The sequence below is a fragment of the Ambystoma mexicanum genome, chromosome 1q (assembly GCF_040938575.1).
Source record: "Ambystoma mexicanum isolate Mex_15411 chromosome 1q, UKY_AmexF1_1, whole genome shotgun sequence".
Classification (NCBI taxonomy): domain Eukaryota; kingdom Metazoa; phylum Chordata; class Amphibia; order Caudata; family Ambystomatidae; genus Ambystoma; species Ambystoma mexicanum.
Genome location: NC_090922.1, coordinates 674,944,394 through 674,968,432, shown reverse-complemented (window position 1 = coordinate 674,968,432; position 24,039 = coordinate 674,944,394). Strand labels below are relative to the sequence as shown.

The 24,039-nt window shown below is 51.0% G+C and overlaps 1 long non-coding RNA gene across 1 annotated transcript in view; it reads right to left on the bottom strand.

Moving 5' to 3' along the window:
- Nucleotides 1-24,039, bottom strand: part of LOC138535236 (uncharacterized) — a 31,073-nt gene that overhangs the window by 1,797 nt on the left and 5,237 nt on the right. The window contains exons 2-3 of the long non-coding RNA XR_011284884.1: nt 22,695-22,793; nt 22,272-22,353 (exon numbers count right to left, since the gene is read on the bottom strand). This is a non-coding gene — a long non-coding RNA (uncharacterized lncRNA). The remainder of the gene's footprint in view (nt 1-22,271; nt 22,354-22,694; nt 22,794-24,039) is intronic.

Below are 24,039 nucleotides of genomic sequence, written 5' to 3'. Positions count from 1 at the left end.
GGCCATAATCAAAAATGTATGTAAAAAATATTTTTAAAGAAAGTTGCTCATGCAGCAATAATCAAGCAAAAGCCCCCTACTGGGAGGTTTTGCTTACTGCTGCCAGAGAGCAGGGCATAACACGAATGAGAGGAGGCTGCCACAGTGTTTACAATTGCTGTAACTTCCTTGTGCTCTCCAGGCCCAGGGGAGCACAAAAAACGTATACACAGCAATTATATATAAATATTTCATAATTGTTGTGACTTTCTACTCAAGTTTCCCGAGCACAGGAAACTGAAAGTTGCAGCAATTATGAAGATGAGGCCGGCAAAATATTCATAATTGCTGCGACGTTCGCTTTAAGTCTCCCGAGCTCCCCCAGTTCGGGGGAGCCCCGGACAAAAGGCACAGCAAATATAAATACAATAAAAGTCTCCTGAGCTCCCACAGCTCAGGAGAGCCCGGGAGACTTCAAAAAGGCACAGCAATTATAAATAGAACGCTGCATGCCGGTCACGGCGTGCAGCAAGGTTCAAGTCGCCCGGTGGAGCAGAAAAAAAACAGAAGCACTCACCAGCAGCACAGGGAAGGAAGGAGCACGGCAGCATTCTCTGCCAGTAAGGGGCGTTTGCTTCTTTATTGCCACAAAAGAGCAGAGCTTAACATAAGCACAGAAGGCTCATTCATTTCACAAAAGGGATGCCTCCTAGTGCTTGAAAGCCTCATTTACTCCAAATTTTACATGAACTTTCTTTAAAACTATTTTTTATTATAGCCCATTATAATTTTTCAGTGAACATCCCCTTTAAATGGAAATATCAACCTTAGAGAGTCCCACCTTGTGGACCGCAACTTATACAGGAATTTATAGGGACCAAAAATAGGAGGGTATGCAGTGACAGAACCCATGACCAAAGTGATCTTTACTCGGGTAACAAAAAGTAAATATTACAGCTTAGCAGGCAGGCCTTTGCTAATATGGGCAAAGCACTATCCTCCAGAAGGGTCAGATGATACCCCCCATGAGCATCACTACTGTGCCATACATAAATTAAGCACTACAGCTGAAAAAGTGCAGCGCTCATGAGCAGTGGAAAAATCCTGGAAAATAGTAAACCACGGCCTGCTACACATAGATAGCTTATTACTTAGAGGGTCAGGTGCACCCATCTGAGGAAGGCATGGATCTATTCATGTGGAACATTCTGGCAGAATTGGAAAAGGAACGACATTAAAGCCAGAGGGGCAGCCAGTAGGACAATTACAGTTTGAAAGCGATCAGACTGGAACTAGAAAAGAGAAGGAATCACCCCACCCATGAAAAGGGGGCCTCTGTATGCTGAACAGCTAGGGTGCCTTAAGGCAGTGGTCTTCAAACAGGGGTGCCCGAAAGATGCTCAGGGGAGGGGGTAAAGCTCTTTCAAACAGGATAAAAGCAACAATTTTTTTATAGAAAATATAAGCAGTTGTGGCTTGTTCGGGGGAAGCAGAAACTATATTTTTACTCGGGCAGGTGTGAGGATGAATCAGCATAAAAAAAAGGTTTGAAGGCCACTGTCTTAAGGGAATAAAGTACCTCCCAATTTCAAATAGCAAAGCAATTATCAGCACTCCTTTCACGGCCAGGTCAGAAAACTCCTGCTAGTGCGCCATTCCTCTGTTAGACAAGGCTGCTGAAATATCCAGAAAAGGAAGAAATGGCTCCAAGCTACCCAACATCTAACAAGAATGAACTGGTCCCATCACAAGGAGACAAAAAATAAAAAAGAAACCAGAGATTTTGCAAAGGTTTGTTTAGTACATTAAACTTCCACTGTTCCAAGTCTGCACGTGCATTGTCCCCTAGGGACCGGGGAGCGTCCAAGTGCTCTTCCAAACTAGCAATCAACATATACGTTAACACATAACAGTGCCAGCAAGAGAGCAATTAGGTTTTTCACCTTTAAAAAAAAATTAATCACTCTACAGCAGTGGTTTGACCCAGCCCCCCGCACTCCCATTACGCTAAGAAAAATGTACCTGGCTTAGGCCCCTCTATACACATGGACTCGTTTATCGTTGCAAACAGTTATCACGTGCTGGTGTAGAATGGTGCCCCAAATGGTGGTGTGGGTGCCAAACAAACACTAAAATTCTTTCAAAATTATTGCTTGCAATAACTCAAATTAGATTAGAGGACAAATATTGATAAACAGCATTCAGAATGTTTTGCTACTACAATACAGAGGACTTGACTAAAAGTAGTGTTGGCTATTTCCCACAAAAGAAAACAGCCATTATTGCTGTCCTACAGTAACATTTGACATGCAACTGATAATTTGTTTCTTAAGTACAACTTTGAGATACCATCTATGTAGTCACTTGCAAGTTGGTCAATTGCATATTGGAGAACTTCCACCTCCAGACTGGACCAATATTTAGTTTTTTGGGCTGCAAGTGCTGAGAATCCAATCTCGCAAAGGTACAAGGTGCTGAAAGGTAACATACATTAACTGCACTTTTGGATAAAGTTGGAAACTCTGCAGATACAATTTGCCAAAGGCAATTCTTTGAATTGGCTCTCCAGTAGGCGAAGCTCCATTATTCCCTTCTGGTGGTGGGCCCCTCTGCTAGCAAAGGCTGAACCACCCAGTCATTGACGTTACAATTGTCCTCTGGAAAGAACTTTGAGACTGGTTCAGAGATGGTTTACTCTCTCCAGCAACACATGAAAGGTCATACTCCACCTCCTCGAGAGCATGCTCATAATGGAAACGCATTTGTAATGCCGACATCAACCCTCCTCCTCCCAAGCTAGAGCTTCTTCTTGAATATGTTTGCGTTCATAGCAAATTATATGGTTTTTGTGCCTTGCAGGGAGAGATTTAGAAAATGTAGCTTTCCAAAGATGTCGCCAAGGTACGCCAACAGTACATTCCAGCGTGATTCACACAGAGGCTCTTCTTTTGTCTGGTCTAAACCCAGGTTAAAGCGTCTCACTTCATTCCTGAGTTCATGAATGCGATTTAAAACTTTTCCCCTGGCGAGCCACCTGACCTCCGTGTGAAACAAAAAAGAATCATGTTCAGCTCCCTTTTCTGCACATAATGTGGCAAACAGAGGGGCCCTTGTGCGGTGCATCTTATGTACAATCTTTGCAACAGAAGTCAGCACCTCTGTGTTCATTTCCCATATTGCGCACAAGCAAAGCTTCCCATTGTATCATGCATTGTGTCCACAATATATGTGACGCTACTGCCAACACTTTTGCTTTTAACCCAGCTCTAGCACACACATTGAAGGAGCACCATGCGTGCAAATACTAACAGGCCACCCACTTTAGGCAGTGGGAACTTTGACATGTCAAAGACTTCAGATGCAGTTGCTCTACCCTGAATTGGTTTACAAAATAAGAAATCCTCCAATATTGCTTTTCCATGGCAGTACCTCACGTGAGCAATCAAATGAGCGTCTTTTGAAATGTCAGTAGCCCCATCCAATTGTAGGGCAAACCGTTTCAAGCGCGATATAAATTCTGTACAAATATCAGGGGACAGGTCAGTGATGCCGCAGGAAATTGCAGTGTCCGATATAGGCAGTGCTCCAGATAATATTTTGAGGTGGGAGTATTTTACGCATGATTTTTCAAATTAGAGAGTAAATGCAATTTCAAGAGTAAAAATGAGTTCTCCTCTGCAAGAGAGTAAAACATATCCAACACATACACCCAGTGCATATGTAAAATCAGACCATAGACCAAAAGTTGTCTGGCTTGTGCAGAGCCTTTCACTCCACATGCTAACGGCACATCCCGTCTGGGCACATACTAACAGTACATCACTCCACTTGATAATGGCATATATCCTCCCTGAACATGCTAGCTACGCATCTCCTCTTGCCACATACTAACGAGTACGGCACGCACTCTGTGCACATGGTAAAGGCACACCTACTTTCAGCATTTTCAGAGATGTGCCGTTAGCATTTGAAGAGCAAATTTGTGTCATTTGCATGTGTAAATTGCACCTTTACACTGTAAGCGTGCTAACAGCACATCTCTATGCATATGCTAATGGCAGACATTGTTTTCACGTATTGATAGAACATGTTCTGTTTAGCAAGCCTGATATTTGTACACGTTGACAGGACATATCTCTAACCACAGTGACCTCCAATCTCTTCTCTGCGCATGCTATTGGCACATCTCTCCTCGTCTGCTAATGGTGCATCTTCTCTGTGCACATACTAGTGGGACAACTCTGTACATGTGTGATAACTGCACGCATGTGCACAGAGATGTGCATGCTAACGACATGCCTTCTACGCACATGCTAATGGGACGGGACGTAACCTCTTTGCACATGCTAACCGCACATCCCATCCCTGCATGTACTAACTGGACATCCTGTGCAGCGACGGGATGTGCAGTTAGCATGTGCAAACTCCACATCCTGTCTATGCAGATACTAACAGCACATCTTGGCTCTGCATGCTAATTGCTCTTCTGTTCCATGGCACGTGCAAATGACACATCTTTACTAAGTACATACTATGGGGACATTTCTTCTCTGTGAGTGCTAACGTAGCATCTCCTCTGCCCATGCTATAACAGCACATCTCCTCTCTGCCAGTCCTAACGGCAGGGGTTCCTTCTGCACAGGCTAAAACGTTGCATCCAAAAAAAAGGGTGGAAAGCTACTGGGCAGGAGGGCAGCTTGCACTTCCCAAGTTCCAATTACGTGACACAGCCTTTAATGGGTGTGGCACAGAGGGAAGACCGCAGAGGAGTCGCTTCTTTCTTACAAGAAATGCAATAATGAAGAATGACCCTTCACACAAGTTACTATCAGTGCTATCAGTGCTGGAAATTGACAAAATGTACTGGGGCCAAAGGTACCCGATTTTCCCCCCTCCCCTTTCCTTATTCAGCCTGACTCAAACATGTCCTCGCCAGCCCCCACCACAATGCCCAACAGTGCTCACCTGGCATTCTGCTCTGTTTTGCTGTAATAAATGAAGTACCATTCGAAATGGGATAACAACCGTTACCACAGTGCTTAAAAGCAGAAGGAATTCGGCTAAAAGCGCTATGTAAGAACACATACTCCCTTCGACCTGTTATTGGCATAGCCTCCGTACACATGCAGCAGCACATCTCCTCTCTGCACATGCTAACTGAGCATCTCTTTTCTGCATGCGCCAATGGCACATGGCCTCCCTGCAAGTGCTATTGGTAAACATATTCAGTTCAGGCTAATGGAACCGTTCATCCCTGCATGGGGTAATGGCCCATTCCTCGTGGCATAGCTCAACAGCAAGTGCACGTCTTACTACAGCCAGCATAACTTTATAAATGATACATTACAGAGCAGGTTTACAACAGGCAGCAAGTAAAGGAATAATTGCAGATGTGCTGGCTCCCGCCCCTTTATTTCAGCACTTTGAGGGGAGCGGTGGGGTGGCTGGTGGCTTGTGAGAGTAAGCCGACCTACCTGACCTCTCCCCAATGCAGGGGCCCAACAAAACCTACATTTCGGGGGGCAGGAGGGGGAACTAAGTTGTGATGGGAGGGCCCACTTCAGAAAATAGGCAGGGCAAACTTGGAGGCTCTGCCCCCACTCTTCTACCCAACTCCTCCCATGGTCTGGTGTGGGGAACAACTATTGAATAGTATATTTTAAAGCACAATATGCAGAGAGGTGATGAAGACTTTCTTGAAAGTAACAGCTTTAAAGTATTACTGCGTTTGTTCAAGTACATTTTTCTGAGAACACACAGTAAAACTTTAACAGCGCCAGTTTGGGGGAAAGACTTCCCTCACCTCCCTGCCTATCAAAATGCAAGTGCGCACATCCAGGGGTGCACCTAGGCTAAAATGTAGGCTGGGGCTAACCCTTCAAATGTTGGGAGAGTCACTAACTCTCCACGAGACTGTGGAGGAATGGCAAACTTACTTGGGTAGGGGCATCTAACTTCGTTACTCATTGTAATAAGAATATTCTAGTGCAGCTTCAATGTTACAATCAGTTAACTGCTCTCTCCTTTGAGTTTGAAACACCCACTTCTTGCAGAACCTGAAGGTCCTAGAAAGTGTGAAAATGGTAGATGGTGTGCAATGAAAGACTCAATTTCCTAGCATAACAGGGCATTGCAGAGTGTGGGGCAGTACTCTGGACGGCCCAAGCACCTTCAGTGGCTGGGAGCAACAGGGGAGAAAATGTAATGCTGGTTCTACCACAGTCCGCTATACTAGAATCTCTGGTGCACTGACTGGCTGGTGACACTATGTCTGCCTGTCAAATCCAGTGTTACAAGAATGGGGGGGGGGGGGGAGGGGGAAGAAGGCCAGTGCAGCAATAATGCAATTCTATGCAGCAGTATTTGAGCCACTAGCAGAGGAGCACCAGTATACACCAATGTGTCGCTACACTTTTAAAACTGTCCTTTTGTAATTGTGTTAACTTATATGCACTCCAATTTTTGCAATTGAAGTCAGAATGAGATTACGTTATTTGCCTAGCATCACACACTTACGAAGCTGGGATTTTAACCCGCTCTTTCAATTTGGGCATGGCCACCTTCTTCTGCGCTTTACTTGGAACAAAACTTTTAGTTTTGGGTGTCAAGACTTACAATAATAATGTCCTATAGAGTTGACTTGCATAGTAAAGCATCATAACATGTAAATACTAATAGCAGCATTTTGTGCCAAAATAATATCACTGTTCCACATTCTGCATGGAAAACTAGAAGATGCAAAAGGCAAATGATCCTGCATTTACCCACTCCATTTTCAGCGCTTTAAAATCACCCCAAAAAATAAGTTGTGCCATAAACTCACTTAGGTTTGGAGATTTGTCACAAACTTCCAGCATGTTATGTATGGTTATTAAAGAATATTCAACTCGGGACATGAAAGCAAACTTTACTTTTTAGCATATCAAGCTATTAGATGTTATGGGTATGAACACATTTTAAAAGGGTGCATGCTTTATTGTGTTGCTCGCTTAGCTGTCACAGATTTGCAGGCCGATTCATGGAATAATTAGCGCGGCGCAAGTGGGCATAAACGTGCGAATCGCAGTGGAATAGCGAAAATCGCAGTGAACGTGCGAAAATCGCACGAAAAGCAGCGCACGTCGATTCATGGAAGGCCGTGCGCGAGAAAACCAGCGGATGTGCGATAAAAAGTGCGCGGCGCACGTTAGCGCACAGGCCATCTAACAGCGTGCGCCAGGTCACAGCGAAAATCGCACAGGCCACAGCGAAAATCGCACATAGCGCGGCGCACGCAATAAAAGTAGGCGGAACACGGGCGTAACACTCGGAATGGGGAACAACTTGCCAAAACGTGGGCGTCACGGGGGAAGTACAGGGCACAAGTGCGCGGAACGCCCACACGCTCGCCTACAACACGTATTCATGGAATAGAATAGGGGAAAAAAGCGCACGCTCAAACCAGCGCACAGGCACAAACACGACCGCCACAAGAAAGGAGGCGGTAGCGTCTCTGCGGCTGTAAGAAATGTGCGCCAAAAGGTGCGCCAACAAATAGCACCTATATACTGCCATGATGAATGTCCCATCCTGTGGCCCTCCAGGAAAAATGACGTGCAAAGGGGTACCCACAAACACGGACACCCGCTGACAAAAAATACGTGTGCATGTATACCGGGGTGCGCGGGAAGTGTCACACGCGATTTGCAGGGTACGTGCATCACAGGGGTTCGCGTGAAGTTATTCACGCGATCGGGCCTGGGGGAGCGGGCTACGTGTATTACAGGGGTTCGCGTGAAGTTCCACACGCGATCGGGCCTGGGGGAGCGGGCTTCGTGTATTACAGGGGTTCGCGTGAAGTTCCTCACGCGATCGGGCCTGGGGGAGCGGGCTACGTGTATAACAGGGGTTCGCGTGAAGTTCCTCACGCGATCGGGCCTGGGTAGCGGGCTACGTGTATTACAGGGGTTCGCGTGAAGTTCCTCACGCGATCGGGCCTGGGGGAGCGGGCTTCGTGTATTACAGGGGTTCGCGTGAAGTTCCACACGCGATCGGGCCTGGGGGAGCGTGCTACGTATATTTCAGGGGTTCGCGTGAAGTTTCACACGCGAATAGCCTGGGCGCGTGAATTTGAGGGGTGCGCGGGAAGTTCCTCACGCGATCGGGCCTGGGGGAGCGGGCTACGTGTATTACAGGGGTTCGCGGGAAGTTCCACACGCGAACAGCCTGGGCGCGTGAATTTGAGGGGTGCGCGGGAAGTTCCACACGCGAATAGCCTGGGCGCGTGTATTTCAGGGGTTCGCGGGAAGTTCCACACGCGAATAGCCTGGGCGCGTGTATTTCAGGGGTTCGCGGGAAGTTCCACACGCGAATAGCCTGGGCGCGTGTATTTCAGGGGCGCGCGGGAAGTTCCACACGCGAATAGCCTGGGCGCGTGTATTTCAGGGGTGCGCGGGAAGTTCCACACGCGAATAGCCTGGGCGCGTGTATTTCAGGGGTGCGCGGGAAGTTCCACATGTGATTTGACAGTGTGGCTCCTCCCAGGTGTACCCTGTACACCCTCCACGGCCCCTGCAGGCAGCCCACACCACAGGGGACTACCCTGCATCCCTGGTCATGTCCCGCAGGCAGCCCACCCAACATGGGCATGCCCCCCAGCAAAGGCACATGTCTCCTTGAACTAATGAACACCAACACATGTCCCCTTGCACCCCCACCCCCCAGCACTGTGGGGCACCTGCCAGCAGGCCCCCACCCATGTCCAACTCATGTCTCCCACCACCCCCAAACCCCAGCCACCAGGGTCACCCTCCACCAGGGCCCCACTCATGTCTCCCACCACCCCCACCCCCCAGCACTGTGGGGCACCTGCCAGCAGGCCCCCACCCATGTCCAACTCATGTCTCCCACCACCCCCAAACCCCAGCCACCAGGGTCACCCTCCACCAGGGCCCCACTCATGTCTCCCACCACCCCCACCCCCCAGCACTGTGGGGCACCTGCCAGCAGGCCCCCACCCATGTCCAACTCATGTCTCCCACCACCCCCAAACCCCAGCCACCAGGGTCACCCTCCACCAGGGCCCCACTCATGTCTCCCACCACCCCCACCCCCCAGCACTGTGGGGCACCTGCCAGCAGGCCCCCACCCATGTCCAATCCATGCCCCCCTGCACCTGGGTCCCAACATTCCCCAATCATGTCCGTAATGCCCATCCTCCCCTGCCAAAAGGCCCAACCAACTATCACACCCACCCACATATCAAAGCCAATTACATGTTACACCCCCAATGTAAATAATGCAATTTAACACATGTCTGTCACACACAATGGCTGCAAGTGAATGACAAAACACCCAACATGACATGCCTGAAAGCAATGAGATGATACGACACATTGAAGATTAAAAAAATAATATGTATTGAACAGCAAATAAGAAAAAACACAAAGCAAATCAAACAAAACAAGATGAATGTCCAAGAAAAAATTATGAAAAATTAAAATAAGCCAATCAAGAAGATAATCCTGGGTCCATGAGCCCTACCAAATTAAACCTAACTGACTACTAACTAAAAAGGGAACTATATACAAAAAAGTGGTGCATTGTCCAATCGCAACCCAAAAAAAATTCAAAAAAACAAAGGAAACCTAACCCTAACTATACAACTATATACAAAGGCAGCGGGCTATTCGGACGGCTCACTGGTTGTCGTCATGGGCCAGGGCATCCTCGAACTCCTGGTCAATGGCTTGGAGGCGGGCATGTTCCCTGGCCCCGAGGTCCCGCAGGGATAACGCAGTGTCAAGCTCAAACTCCCTGCGAAGACCCTCGAGGCACTCAGCCCGCCTCAGCGCCCTCCGCATGGAGTCCTCCGCCCTGACCATCGTGAGCCGTTCCTCCTCTGCCCGCTGCCGCTCCGCACCTATCCGCTGGCACAACCTCTCCCACACGGAAGCCACTCCCATTCCAGGGTTCTCCTGCCCTCCGGCCGATGCCTGCACCCCTGATGTTGATGGCCCCGAGCCATGATGCCTCCCACGTTGAGCCTGCTGCTGCCTCCGACGCAACTGCCTGTGCCAGCACGACGGCATCCAGGCTGATGGAAACCACCGACGCCGTCGTGCACGTGCCCTGCCCGATGATGCCGTCACATCCTCCATCTGCTGGGGTCCAGTTGCTCTGGTGTCCACCCCTGCTGGATCTCTGACTCCCGACTGTGGCAGGGATGGGATCCCCACCGAGCTGGCTGCATTGGTCGGGGCAGGTCCACAGGGGGCCCTGGTGGCATCTGGGCTGGAAGACGGCAAGGAGAACGACTGGTGGATAGCCTGGACAGAGGAGGAGAGGGCCGCCACATTGGCCAACACATGCAGGAAACCCCCGAACATGGCCGATCCCAATTGGGCCACGTCGGCACGGTGCACTTCGTGATGACGTGCGTGCTCCTCCCGGGAAGCACGCACGGCATCACGAATCGCAGCCGTGCGCAACGCGACCCCAATCAGGACCTTCTCCGCACGGCCAGGGGTTCCCACGTCCGCAGGTGGAGGGGAGTCAGGTGACATGGACATCCCCTCTACCTGCGGACAGGCCTGGGACAGGGCATCCCTGCTGGTGCATGGTGGTGCACTCACAGGGTCAGGGACAGCGACATGCACAGGCCCCTCCACGGTGACCTGTGCTGCCTCCTGCCCCTGGCCCTGGACTGCACCACTTGCACCAGCAGGGATGCCCCCACCAGGCCCCATGTGTGCCCCAGTGGTGGCCTCCTCCTCCTCTGTGCAAACCACCAACCTGGATGGCTCCTCACCGTCTCCCACCGTAGCAGGCCCCTGTGGGGGCTCACCCACCCCTTCCGCTGCAGCCGTGGGGGCATCCCCGCCGCCTTGCTCCACAGCGCCGTCTCCGCCCTCTTCTTCACTAGCCGCTGCGTAGAGGGAGACAAAGAACACAAGCATCAGGGCACTGTACAATGGTCCCCTAGACAGGAAGCAATAGCAGATGAGCACCACTGTCAAAGTACACTTCCATCATGTCCCTCCACAACACATGGGCCAGTCCAGGCAAAACACACACAGTAACAGGCATGGTGCATGCCATGGACATTTCCATGCATGTCCAATGGACTCTTGAAACATTCAATGATATGTAACTCACATGCATCATGCCTCATGCCCATCACATGCACACACATCACCTCAGTCACATCCATCTGGCCCCAAACACACCAAACACAGCGGATACAAGGGTAATTTTGCTGCTTTACTGAATCTCTGCATTGTCACACACATGTGTCATGCATCCATGGCATGCACAAGTCACAGACACGCAGGTCAGACACACAGACATGGCTACCATATATGTACCTGGCATCAGCACCCATCCCTCACCCCCACCCATGTTCAGGTACAGAGACTGGCATGCTCTCATGTTCATAATCTGATTAGGGCTCCCCATGCGGCATATCAACACATGCAACAACCATGTGCATCACACATCACTGGTCGCACATGCATTACCATGATGTCCCTGCACACATACATGCATACATGGGCTATGGCACACATACAGGCAAGTATCATAGAACCAGCACACCGCAACATGCCCTGTCTCACACAGTAATGCATGGACACTTACCGCTCAACTCCAGACGGGCCTCCCTCTCAAGGATCTGGGCGTGGAGCGCTGGGCGTACGCGTTCCTGGACCCTCATCTGGATGGTACTCATGCGGCCCCGGCCCCCCTCCACGAGTCGCCGGGCCTTCACAAGGGTCCTGGACCTCAAGTCCTCCCAGCGCTTCTTGATCTTCAGGACGTCGAGGGTTGCCACCCCCTCCGCGTTGATGGCAACCACACAGTCGGCCCAGATCCTCTGCCGTCCTTCCTTGCTGGCGCGGGACGATCCAAAGAGGGCATCATACTGCCCCAGGACATGCTCCACCAGGACACCAACTTCGGTGACAGTGAAGCTGGTGCCCCTCTGCCCCTCTGGCCTGGGGTTGCCACTGGTGCCAGATGTGGAAGTGCCCGACATGGCAACCCCAGAGGCAGGTGTGGGTGGGCAACTGGGTCCTGGGGCTGGGCTGTGGAGCGATGTAATACCAGTCGGGAGTCTTCAGTTCCAGCAGGGGTGGACACAGCAACTGGACCCCTGCAGATGGCTGATGTGCAGGCACCAAATGGCAGGGCACGGTGGCAGCAGGCAGGCAGCAGCAGATGGCACGTGGGAGGCTGCTCGGGGCACTGGGGGGCAGTAACTCGGCCTTCTGGGCAGGAGCGTGGGCTTCCGTGTGTTTTCGCGTGGCCAGCTTGATACGGAGTGATTTGGCACGTGAAAATCCTGCACGTCAGCGTGAAATCCGAGGAAAGGCCCTTAGCGCGTAAGCGCGTCAGCACGCATACGCGATTCTATTGGACCAGAGTCCCTCAGCGCGTAAGCGCGTCTGTGACGTGACCCGCACGGGTGTTCCCCACTCAGGACGTGATGACGGGGCACACGTGGAGATACTGCACGTCAGAGTGTCATCGCGTGTAATTGGACAAAAGTGCGCGTACACGCGATTGGCCTATGTACGTGTATTTAATGGGTGCGCGGCCACTTACACACGCAAGTACGTCAGCGAACCTGTATCCCGTGGTGCGTGTGAATTTCCACACGCTATTGGACTGGGAACAGGATTCCAGGGCTGCGCGGGTCACACGCTGTATCCCGTGGTGCGTGTGAATTTCCACACGCTATTGGACTGGGAACAGGATTCCAGGGCTGCGCGGGTCACACGCTCGCCTAGAACACGCGCTAAGCATAAATTGCGGACTTTAACAATAACAAGCTCAGACGCCAGGATGAACATACCGTTCCTAGCAGCAGTGGCAGTGGGCTACCAAAGGAGGAGGAGGAGGATAGTCAGGGCCAGAATATTCACACCCAGAACCAGCCTTTTCGGGATGCCTGATGACCAGGTGTATGGGAGGTACAGGTTTCCACCACACATCATACTGGACCTGGTGACTGAGTGGGAGGATGACCTCACATCACCCACCCTGTGCTCCCAAGCACTCAGCCCCCTGGAGAAGGTCCTCAATGTACTGCACTTCTTAGCCACTGGATCATTTCAGCGGACAAGTGCCATAGTGGGTGGGGTGTCACAGGCCACCCAGTCACGCTGCCTACACCAGGTCTTGAACATCATGACTGCACGGCCATCAGTCCGCAGGCACATATACCTGCCCAGAACACCTGCAGAAAGGCATGCTGCCGCCCTGGATTTTTACGCAGTGGCACGATTCCCCAAAGTGCTAGGTGCCATCGACTGCACCCATGTGGCTCTACGTCCCCCCAGGGCATCTGAGCACATCTATAGGAACCGCAAGCACTGGCATTCCATCAACGTGCAGGTAGCATGTAATGCCAAGGGAATCATCACCTCAGTATATGCCAACGATCCCGGCTCCACCCACGACAGCTTCATTTACCGAATGTCCACCCTAAGCCGGGACCTAGTAGCTGGGCGGCATGGCGATACATGGCTGCTTGGTGAGTATGTATGCCACTGCACATGCATGCATGTTGGATACTGAGCAAGGTCACAACCTCACCAATGATACCAATCCCCACCTCCACAGGGGACAGTGCCTACCCTCTCAGCCCCCACATGATGACGCCAATTCGGAACCCCACCACGCCACCCCAGGTAAGATTTAACACAGCCCACATTACAACCAGGGGCATAGTGGAGCGCACATTCGGAGTGCTGAAGTCACGCTTTCGCTCCCTTGACCGTTCTGGCGGGCAGCTGTTATACGCTCCCCCAGTAGTGTGCAGGATCATAGTGGCAGCATGTGTCCTGCACAACGTTGCAACACGCCGGGGCCTGGCCGTGGACATGGTGGTGGCCCCACATCCCCAACCACATGCACAGCCGCTGCGCATGGGAGGGGAAAGGGCACGGGGGGAGGCAGCCCGTACACAGCTAGTGGCTAATTACTTCACATAGAAATCACACCCCTGTGGAGTGCACACTGCCCTGGCACATTCCATCTGACAATCAATGATGACTCAACCTGACACTGATCCTGAATGTGTGGAGAATGAACCGGGAATTCCATGTCAGCCTGAGATTGTTCACCTGGAAGTGTCACAATGTGTGCATCCCTACCCACACAGACACCACCAATGCAGTTTTGTGAAGTTACACATTGAAGCAGCTAAAATGAATACCCACTTGCAAAATGCAACAAGAGGACAGTGCCATGTCAGCCAACCCAACCCCAGCACTGCCACACGACACACCGTGCCATGTCATGCTAATTGCAGGTAAACAAAGTAATCCCCACAACATGACATCACTCTCACTATGTACAGTGGCACTATTAGAAACCTGCAACACCTGAAATGCTCACAGCAATGCCGGACCAACAACATACTTGAGCACGTAGTACCATTAACATGACATCAAAAATGTAACATATTAGTAGTCTCACCACCTGGAAATGCCTGCACTCCCACCACTACCAACTGTGCAGTGTTGGCGCCATGTAGAGTTGTAGGTGCACTGCTGCCAACATGGTCCCCATCGCCAGACTAGAGGTCCTTGTGTGGACTTGAGGAAGGGACCTGCAAATTGGGAGGTAGACACAGAAGAAGAGTTACACATCAATGCAACATGCAGTGTACAACACAACAGCAATATGCACTAGGAATGTATACACAGTATTGACTACAGACTGGCCACACAGCTCATGGGAGTCCAACGTCACTGTGTAATTCACTGTCACTTGGGCACACCCTTTGCAAGCCCATGGAAACGGGAAGCAGGAGGGGTGTGTGTGACTCAAACCCAAGCATCTGAACCAAATACATTACAAGCCTGCATGTGCCCAGCCACAATGCAGCGTATGCCCACAGGAACCACGGAAGCCAACAGATCGGAGCCAACAGATCGGAGCCAACAGATCGGAGCCAACAGATCCTCCCAAAAAAATTGGGAATAAAAGAAATCAAAATCAAAATCAAAATAAGAAACAATCAAAAATGGCCATTGATGGGCGCGGGGGGGTTGGGGAGGCCACCCAGGAGGTCCGAGGACAGGATGCACACCAGAACCCACCTGCGTGGATCCTGGGAAAATAAAACACCTCCATGGGCTCATGGCCCACACGGCTACCCTATTGTGGGAGTGTCACTGCTGTCGCTATTATCACCCTGTGCAGCTGCATCCGGAGGTGGTTGCACTATGGGAGGCAGCCCACGCAAGGCCCTAGTCTGCTCCTCCATGGCTGCAAGCATGCGGGTGTGGTAGGTCTGGTTCTGGAGGATGAGTGTGCGGAGGTCCCCATGCAACAACTCACGGGATGCCCGGACCTCCGCCCTCGTTGCCTGCATCTCAGCTGAGAGCGTACGGGTGAGACGCTCCAGCTGCTGTTCTGTCCTTTGGTGTGTTGAAGCCTCAAGCTCAACAAGAGTCGTCCTGAGGTGTAGGAGCTCCTGCCTCAGGGCTTCCCTGTGGCCCTGGGACTCAATGGAGATGGCCTCCTGCAGAGTCGCCAGTGCCGCCCGCCTGTCCCTGTTGGACCCCAACATGTCCTCCCTGTGTGACTGGCAGATGGAGTCAGTTGCCTGCTCTAGTCGCTCCATCAGCCTTTCTGGGGGGACAATGGAAGTGGCCACCCTATCCATGGCCTGAGCCATCATCTCGGATGATGCAGCCTGTTGGGTAGCCATACCGTAAATGGATTGCTCCCATGCGGTATTGCCAGGTGGCGTACGGCCACCACGTCGGCGGGCACCACACCTGTCTGGGGCAAGGCGAACTGCGCCTTGCTGTGCCGGCACTGCCTGAGGCTGCAGGACTGCATTCCCCCTCTGATCTGCTGGCCCAGGAACAGGATCAGATGTCGCGGAGTGTGACCCTGCATCCGTAACCACCGAAGGCGTAGCTGCCAACACTGACATCCCCATGGAGGGTACTGACCCTGGTGCAGGTGGGTGAGACAGAACAGAATCCCTCCCTGGAACACTCACCAGCGACGGCACGTAGGTCTCATCCGAATCAACACCTGAGTACAGCTCGGGGGAGGTGCAGCCAGAGACACCCCTTGAGAGCACGACCTGCAGCACTTGTGGGTTCTCCCCCACCACCACACCACGTCCCTCACTGGTGGTTGGTCGGCCCTGGGACACCTCCTGGGTCTGCACCATCTCCACAACCCCAGCAGTATCAGGTGCGTCTTCCCCTGCAAAGACATGAAAACAAAGTAATGGAAACAGGCATTAGCACCATGGCACACATTGAGGGCTGAGAAGCAAGAGAACCAGTACTTGATTGACATGTCCCACATGACTAAAACCCTCCCATGCATGCACCCACACTGCGTATGAAGTGCAGGCAAACGGCACACACTGATGACACCAAGATGGAAGATGAACAAATTTTCTGCATGCTGCCTGGCAGTGGCATCACACATTGGCCTGTGATTGGCAGGTGAAACACACATGCCATCACACAGATGGCATGTACCATTGCTATTGAGTGAAGATGGAGAGGAGGGCAGCACCTATTCATTCAGTCCAGTTCCCGCATGTAATAGCTTTTCTGATTCTAACAGGTCAGATTTTTCACCTGGAGCTGCCAGTCTGTAATGGTCAAATTGCACAGGGACATGTGTGTACAAATGATATCCAGGTAACAAAGTCACTCCCCTTTACCATACCCATGTCAGACATGTGACTAGTGGACAGCGACATGCCTAGTGAAAGTGGTGGAATGCAAACAAACTGACTGAATGAACAGTGAAAAATAAGCAAATCTGTTGTGTCAAGGTGACACTTCAAGGGCAACTGGCGTGCAGTTGTGCTAGATGTCTACTGTTGGCAGAAGGGATACTGCTATGGCCAAATGCAGCTGCGCAGGAAGTATTGCATGAAGCACATGGCTGACCCATACGACTGAGGCGCACACACTCTCTCCTGCCACCCAAACAGAAGCCCTCACACACACACCATGCACATGTATGACACACACATGCATGTGCACTCACCGGACAATGCCTCGTAATCAGCCAGATCTCCCACGCCTTGGATCTGTTCCTCCGTGACGTAGGTCCCAGCGACTGACTCATGTGGAGTGAGTTCCATGTCTACTACTGGAGACCCACCTCCAGTCACTAGAGTTGCGGCATGACTTGAGGCCAGCTTACTCTTTGCCCTGCGCTTTAGGTCATTCCAGCGCTTATAGCAATCATTGGCTGTGCGCCTCACGATTCCAAGGGCACTTACGATGTCCGCAACGGTCTGCCAGTGTGCCTGGCGTTGTGCAGGTGTGGTCTTGGATCCTGCAACAATGACCATCTCGTTGTCATGTCCGGACACATACTCGACAAGTGCATTCAGTTCGTCATCCGTGAAGCTGGGCTTCCTGGACGGGCCGGACTGTGTAGCCGTGTCTGAGGCATCAGCCTGTGCCGGACGAGCACTCTTCCTCTTCCGCTTGGAAGGTGGTGGTGATCCTGAGTGTCCTGCGCCGCTCTGGACACTAGGGGCAGGAGCCCTGGTGGACTCTGTATCAGGAGTGTGGGATTGCACACTCAGCATGGGAGTTGGTGCAGGCATTGGCTCGAGTGTGATGGTGTCAGGGGGAATGTCAGCAGCATGGACTAGGACCGACACTGTCCTGGCTGGGTGTGTGAGGGCTGGGGTGGATGGAGCCGCAGCTGCCCCTGCAGCCACTCCGCCCTGCCTCCTTGGTGCAGCAGATGACCTTGCTGCCCCAGATCCACGTGGCATGATGGCATCAACGTGCACCAGCGCACGTGTCGTAGCCCTGCTGACCTGGAAGTCAGCCATGGAGTCAGCCAGGTCTGGTGCCACAATGGGCTGGTCCAACAAGGGCTGAGCATGGATGGTGTCAGCCACTTCAGCCTCAACGGGAGGGGGGGAGGGGGGGGAGGGCGGGGGGGATGATGGGTGCCCTTGACTGGTCCTCCACACATGGGGGGACAGGCTCACCCTGCAAGTTACGACCACGTCCCCTACCGGATCCACCACGGCCACCACTTGTGGCTCTTCCACCTTTGCCACCCTTACGGAATCCTCGCCTCCCAGCCATGGCACTGATATTAATGTGCGTATGGGAGTGGCTGTAGACAATTGTCCTGGGCAATTGGGGGTCAAAGGGGTTGGGTACCAGATGGTAATTGTACCCTAGTGCTCTAGCACGGCTGATTGTAACCCCTGGGGAAAGATGACGGGTCACGCAACGCACAGGAGGCCCAAAAAAGGGAGATGACGTGCACGCAACCCCTCCTAGACCACGTGTGCAGAAAGAAAAACCTGCACTACGCTGTGGCACCCAGTAACACAAGAATGAACGTATGCGTGTCACACGCAGCCTAGAATGACCTCTGAAGGGGTAGGCAACACACGGGGCAAGCACAGAAGTTGGATACGTGCGTGACTCACCGTCTGCCAGGTAAAAGAGCGTGAAGAATGAGCGCGTTTGGCTGGCTAAACCCCCGCCAAAAGAAGATGTGTACGCTGTCTGAGAAGACAGGACAACAGTAGAAGGGGACACTGTTTGAGGGAACAGGCCCAGGTAAACCAGTAAAAGAGAAAAAAGAGAAAAAGCTGTCAGAGGTAACAGGGAATACGAACTGGAAACGCCGTGAAGTACATCGCGTGTGAAACGACAAGAAGTACAGATTTCACCCACTCGCTCTCCACGAAAAGCACGTACAAGGAAATGGTGTTCTACATGTACCTTATATACAGGCCCACACGTACAGCGTCACTTACGCGGCGTGTACGTTCACCAATCACACGCTTTGTCACTCCTGCGTGTAGATCCATTTTCACCAATCACACGCTTTGTCACTTCTACGTGTACATCCATTTTCACCAATCACACGCTTTGACACTGGGACGTGTCACGCAACAATTTCCTGCACGTGCAGGTGACTATAGGCGCGCATATGCTGTTGACGGGTTTACGCGCTAAGGGCCTTTGCTGACGTGTGGGATTTCACTACCTATCAGGCTGTCCACGCGTTCACACACGAGAGACCACGCTCCTGGCCAGGAGGCGAAATTACTGCCCCCCCAGAGCCCTGAGCACGCTCCCACCTGCCATCTGCTGCTGCCTGACTGCCTGCTGGCCACGTGCCCCACAGTGCTGGTGGGTGGGGGTGTTGGGAGACATGGGTGGGGGCTTGGTGGAGAGTGCCCCTGGTGGCGGGGGGTGGTGGGAGACATGGGTGGGGGCCTGGTGGAGGCTGCCCCTGGTGGCGGGAGGGTGGGGGTGGTGGGAGACATGAGTGGGGGCCTGGTGGAGGCTGCCCCTGCACTGCTGGGGGGGTGGGGGTGCAGGGGGACATGAGCAGGTGTGCAGGGTAGTCCCCTGTTTTGTAGGCTGCCTGCAGGGGCCGTGGAGGGTGTACAGGGAACACCTGTGAGGACCCACCCAGCCTAATCGCGTGTTAAACTTCCCGCGTACCCCTGTAATACACGTACCCTGGCTAATCGCGTGTATAACTTCCCGCGTACCCCTGTAATACACGTACCCTGGCCAATCGCGTGTTAAACTTCCCGCGTACCCCTGTAATACACGTACCCTGGCTAATCGCGTGTATAACTTCCCGCGTACCCCTGTAATACACGTACCCTGGCCAATCGCGTGTTAAACTTCCCGCGTACCCCTGTAATACACGTACCCTGGCCAATCGCGTGTTAAACTTCCCGCGTACCCCTGTAATACACGTACCCTGGCTAATTGCGTGTTGAACTTCCCGCGTACCCCTGTAATACACTTACCCTGGCTAATCGCGTGTTAAACTTCCCGCGTACCCCTGTAATACAAGTACCCTGGCTAATTGCGTGTTGAACTTCCCGCGTACCCCTGTAATACACTTACCCTGGCTAATCGCGTGTTAAACTTCCCGCGTACCCCTGTAATACACGTACCCTGGCCAATCGCGTGTTAAACTTCCCGCGTACCCATGTAATACACGTACCCTGGCTAATCGCGTGTATGACTTCACGTGTACCCCTGTAATACACTTACCCTGGCTAATCGCGTGTTAAACTTCCCGCGTACCCCTGTAATACACGTACCCTGGCTAATCGCGTGTATAACTTCCCGCGTACCCCTGTAATACACGTACCCTGGCCAATCGCGTGTTAAACTTCCCGCGTACCCCTGTAATACACGTACCCTGGCCAATCGCGTGTTAAACTTCCCGCGTACCCCTGTAATACACGTACCCTGGCTAATTGCGTGTTGAACTTCCCGCGTACCCCTGTAATACACTTACCCTGGCTAATCGCGTGTTAAACTTCCCGCGTACCCCTGTAATACACGTACCCTGGCCAATCGCGTGTTAAACTTCCCGCGTACCCATGTAATACACGTACCCTGGCTAATCGCGTGTATGACTTCACGTGTACCCCTGTAATACACTTACCCTGGCTAATCGCGTGTTAAACTTCCCGCGTACCCCTGTAATACACGTACCCTGGCCAATCGCGTGTTAAACTTCCCGCGTACCCCTGTAATACACGTACCCTGGCTAATCGCGTGTATGACTTCACGTGTACCCCTGATATGCACGTTACCCGCTTTGCGTTCCTTGTTTGGCTGCCCTGTAAACTGGTCCAGAGTTAGCGCAGCCCTTTGCGATGATTTAGCGATTTTGCTGGCTTTTCCTTGCGCGAGGGCGTTCTTGGGGGCGTTACTGGCGCTGCTGCAGGGTCGCTGCGATACTCTGCGCCACGGCTGGTTTGGGAGCATGAAATCCATGAATACGCTGTGCGCGGAAATCGGTTTTATCGCACGTGCCTGGCGCAGTCAATCGCACGCGGACACTCTGCGCCAGCCGCTTGCGACACTTTTCTGCGTAATTCTATGAATTACCCTCTTGGTCTTTCAGTTGGAAATTCACCATAATGTCTAAGAAAGGCTATGCTGCTGACAAAAGAAACGCTGCAGTGCCATCTAGTTGTGGAAAGTATGTTTGTTTTAATGAATGAATCGAAGCGTACACGGTATGCAGTAGAAAATTAAATCAAGTGTATTTGCCATAATTAAATGCGTAAAAAGGCTCATTATGCACATTATCTGCAGGTCTGGATGTAGGAATACTTTTGCATTTCTCTTCTGCACCGTCACCAAGCATTATCCGTTTTGACAGCGAGAATGGTTGACAGTGAGAATTGTTGGCAGATTCTCATCATCTGTAAAAGGCTTTTTGTTTTTACCCATATAATTTGCGATGTGGCAAGAAGCCACCAAAGCATTTGCAGGTACTGAGGCCACATGTTTAACAGTGCCTTTTTCCTTGCAGCTGCCGTCCAAAGAAATCCCTGGTCTTTTTTGCTAAATCTGAATGTTTTTCCAAATGCTGCTTTAATTTTGTTGGTTTCAGGCTATTTGCCAATGTAGCGCCACAAAACACATACTGCGGCTTAACATCTCCAGCAACTGCGATCCATGTGAACCCAGAGACAGCATACTTCCGCGTTTCTGAATTTCTTTTGCCTATTCCACCCCTCCTTTTTGTTCGTTTGAGACGCCCACCATCTTTGGGCACTAGAAAACGATCCGGCTCTATGTGATATTCCTGCAATTGGGGAGGGGGTTATAACCTCCATGTTCCTCTTTTCCCAACCCACCACCCCCTTCCTGCATCAACACACGCATCCTCCCCACATACTCTTGCATACAGTCCAAAACTCACCTCAGACTCCTGCGACGATGTGCAGCAGGGGTTTGACAAGTATGACTGTTCAATTTAAAAGACCACTCCGTGACCGTACGGAGCAGGGTTTCTAAATCAACCTTCCCGCCCCCCCAATTGTACAGGGAAAAATACCTTTTCACTTAGTACCAACAATACATCTCAAAAAGGAGCCTAAATCTGTGAAAACATTGCAAACACCCACTTTAGTGTATGTCCCATTGGATTTCAAGTTTTCACAAATTAAAAATGCTTTTAAAAAAAGATTTTAAATGGCAAACATCACATGCAAAGATTTAAAATGAACCATGTGAAAAGGTTGGCGGGAGTAATGGGGGGGGCTTGACTGCCATGCAAAAATGGGTCCGAAATAATGGTTGGGTAAAAACAACCACATTGATACAAGTTTCAGAAGACTCCCTGTTCAGATCGTGAGGTCCTAGCTCAAATTGCTTTTTGAAGTGTAGTCCTTTACTAGGCCTCAGCTTGCCGTTGAAAAGCACACCTGGATAAACATTGCACAGGGCCTATATAAACCTTTAGCACTTCTACTCAACCAATGGTAAATAGGAAAAAGAAATAATTACCTGCCTGGATGACTGGGTCAAGTGCTTCACTGGATTTTTATTTCTGGGAGCCCAGGTGGTTATGACGCTTAGAGCGATGCTGCTGCAACAAAAACATACAGTGATTCATGGGTCTACCTGAGTCTTCAAAATTAGATGAGCAGGGGATAAAACTGGCTCTTGGGTGTTAGGCATCAACTAGTAAGCAGGACCCATCGCTGCGAAACCAACAGAGAGTAGACAATGCACTGTAAATGCAACTCCCACATGAGATGTGAACTTTCACCCCTTCCCCAAACTGAACGCGAGAAAGTAAGAGCCAAAAGATAAGTTTACAATCCCCGATTGGGACTCCTAACTATACCTTTAAAATTGCCCCACCTTCACCCAAAGCAAAATACCGTTAAAAAAAAAAAAAAAAAAAAAAAAAAAAGGCAACATTACCATTGGCAAGTCCTACTACAGATGTCAGGATTTTTTATGGTGCCACTGCTGCTGGGGACTTTGCTGTCCTAGATGGGACGATGGACCCAATCTGTGTTCCTGCAATTGAAAAAGTACAATAAAAAGAAAATTATAGGACATACCACATTGACCTGAACAATATTTGCGCACTACAGTGTGCCAGTCAGTGTACATCCTCCCCCACACACAAAGGAACTAGTGTGCAGAGTCCTGTCCACACCAGCTGGCAGAGAGAACAGAGCAGTCAGAGCACATACCTGAAAACGTGACTCCTACTCAGTCACAGAGACAAAAGAAAATGATAGAAGAGCATCAGCTCGTTATATTTTACCCCTTCTATTCCCCGCCTAGAATAGTTTAATTAGTCCAGCCTGCAGGCATTCCAATCTCACATAGAATCCGACATGTTAGTACTTAAGCCACCTTGCTAACTTTCCAAAACATTGAATAGCCTTTTAGCTTATACTGCAGTTCTGTGACAGCGCTGAAGTAGCACCAGACTCTGCCGTGCCAGACACGAGGGCCCCTAGCTTCTCTGCAACATATGGTGCCCCATGCAGGCGAAGGCCTGGCACTCACAGCAGAAGATACACATGAATTCCACTTTAAATCACTTCTATGGCAGTGTTGCACCCAAAGTACTGTTGTTAACGCAGTGATTTAGTACAAAGGATGCATAGACTCACTCTATGGTAGAAGGCTACCCAGGGTAGCTCGAGCAGGTTGACAGACCGTTGCTGAGATGTTATATATGCAAATGACTTTTTGAAATTACTTATAAAAAAAGGAAGTGCTAAGAAATGTGTTTGGCCAGGGGATGGGTTGAGCTGACTATGGGTTGCAGTATTTCTGCCTCTGTAGTGAAAACCAAAAGTTGGCACCCATGAACCCAGTTTAATTTCCTAATAACTACTGTCAGCACAACGGAAGCATTTATTTCCGATAAACCAGTTTGTGAAACATACCATCTTCATAAATATAAACTGTGATAAAAGACACAGCAAGGGGCACACAAATTACAGAGTATTGGTGTGGGGCGCCGACAATTATTATTATTTTTTTTTTAAATAATCCATTTCAAAGAAAACTAGTGAACGCAAGTTTCAGCAGCGTTTGGAAATGACTTTTTCCCAATGAACGGGTAAACCGCACATTTGATCAACAATAATATGCCGAGCATGTAGAATGCCTACTTTCAACACTGAGCCCCCCCCGCCCCCAAGCACCCCAGTGATGTTCATGGCCCTTGATTCCCATGCGGCCCCTTTCAGGACAGACGAACACAAATGGGATGAGCAAACAAAGCCCGGAAATGCGCCAGCAA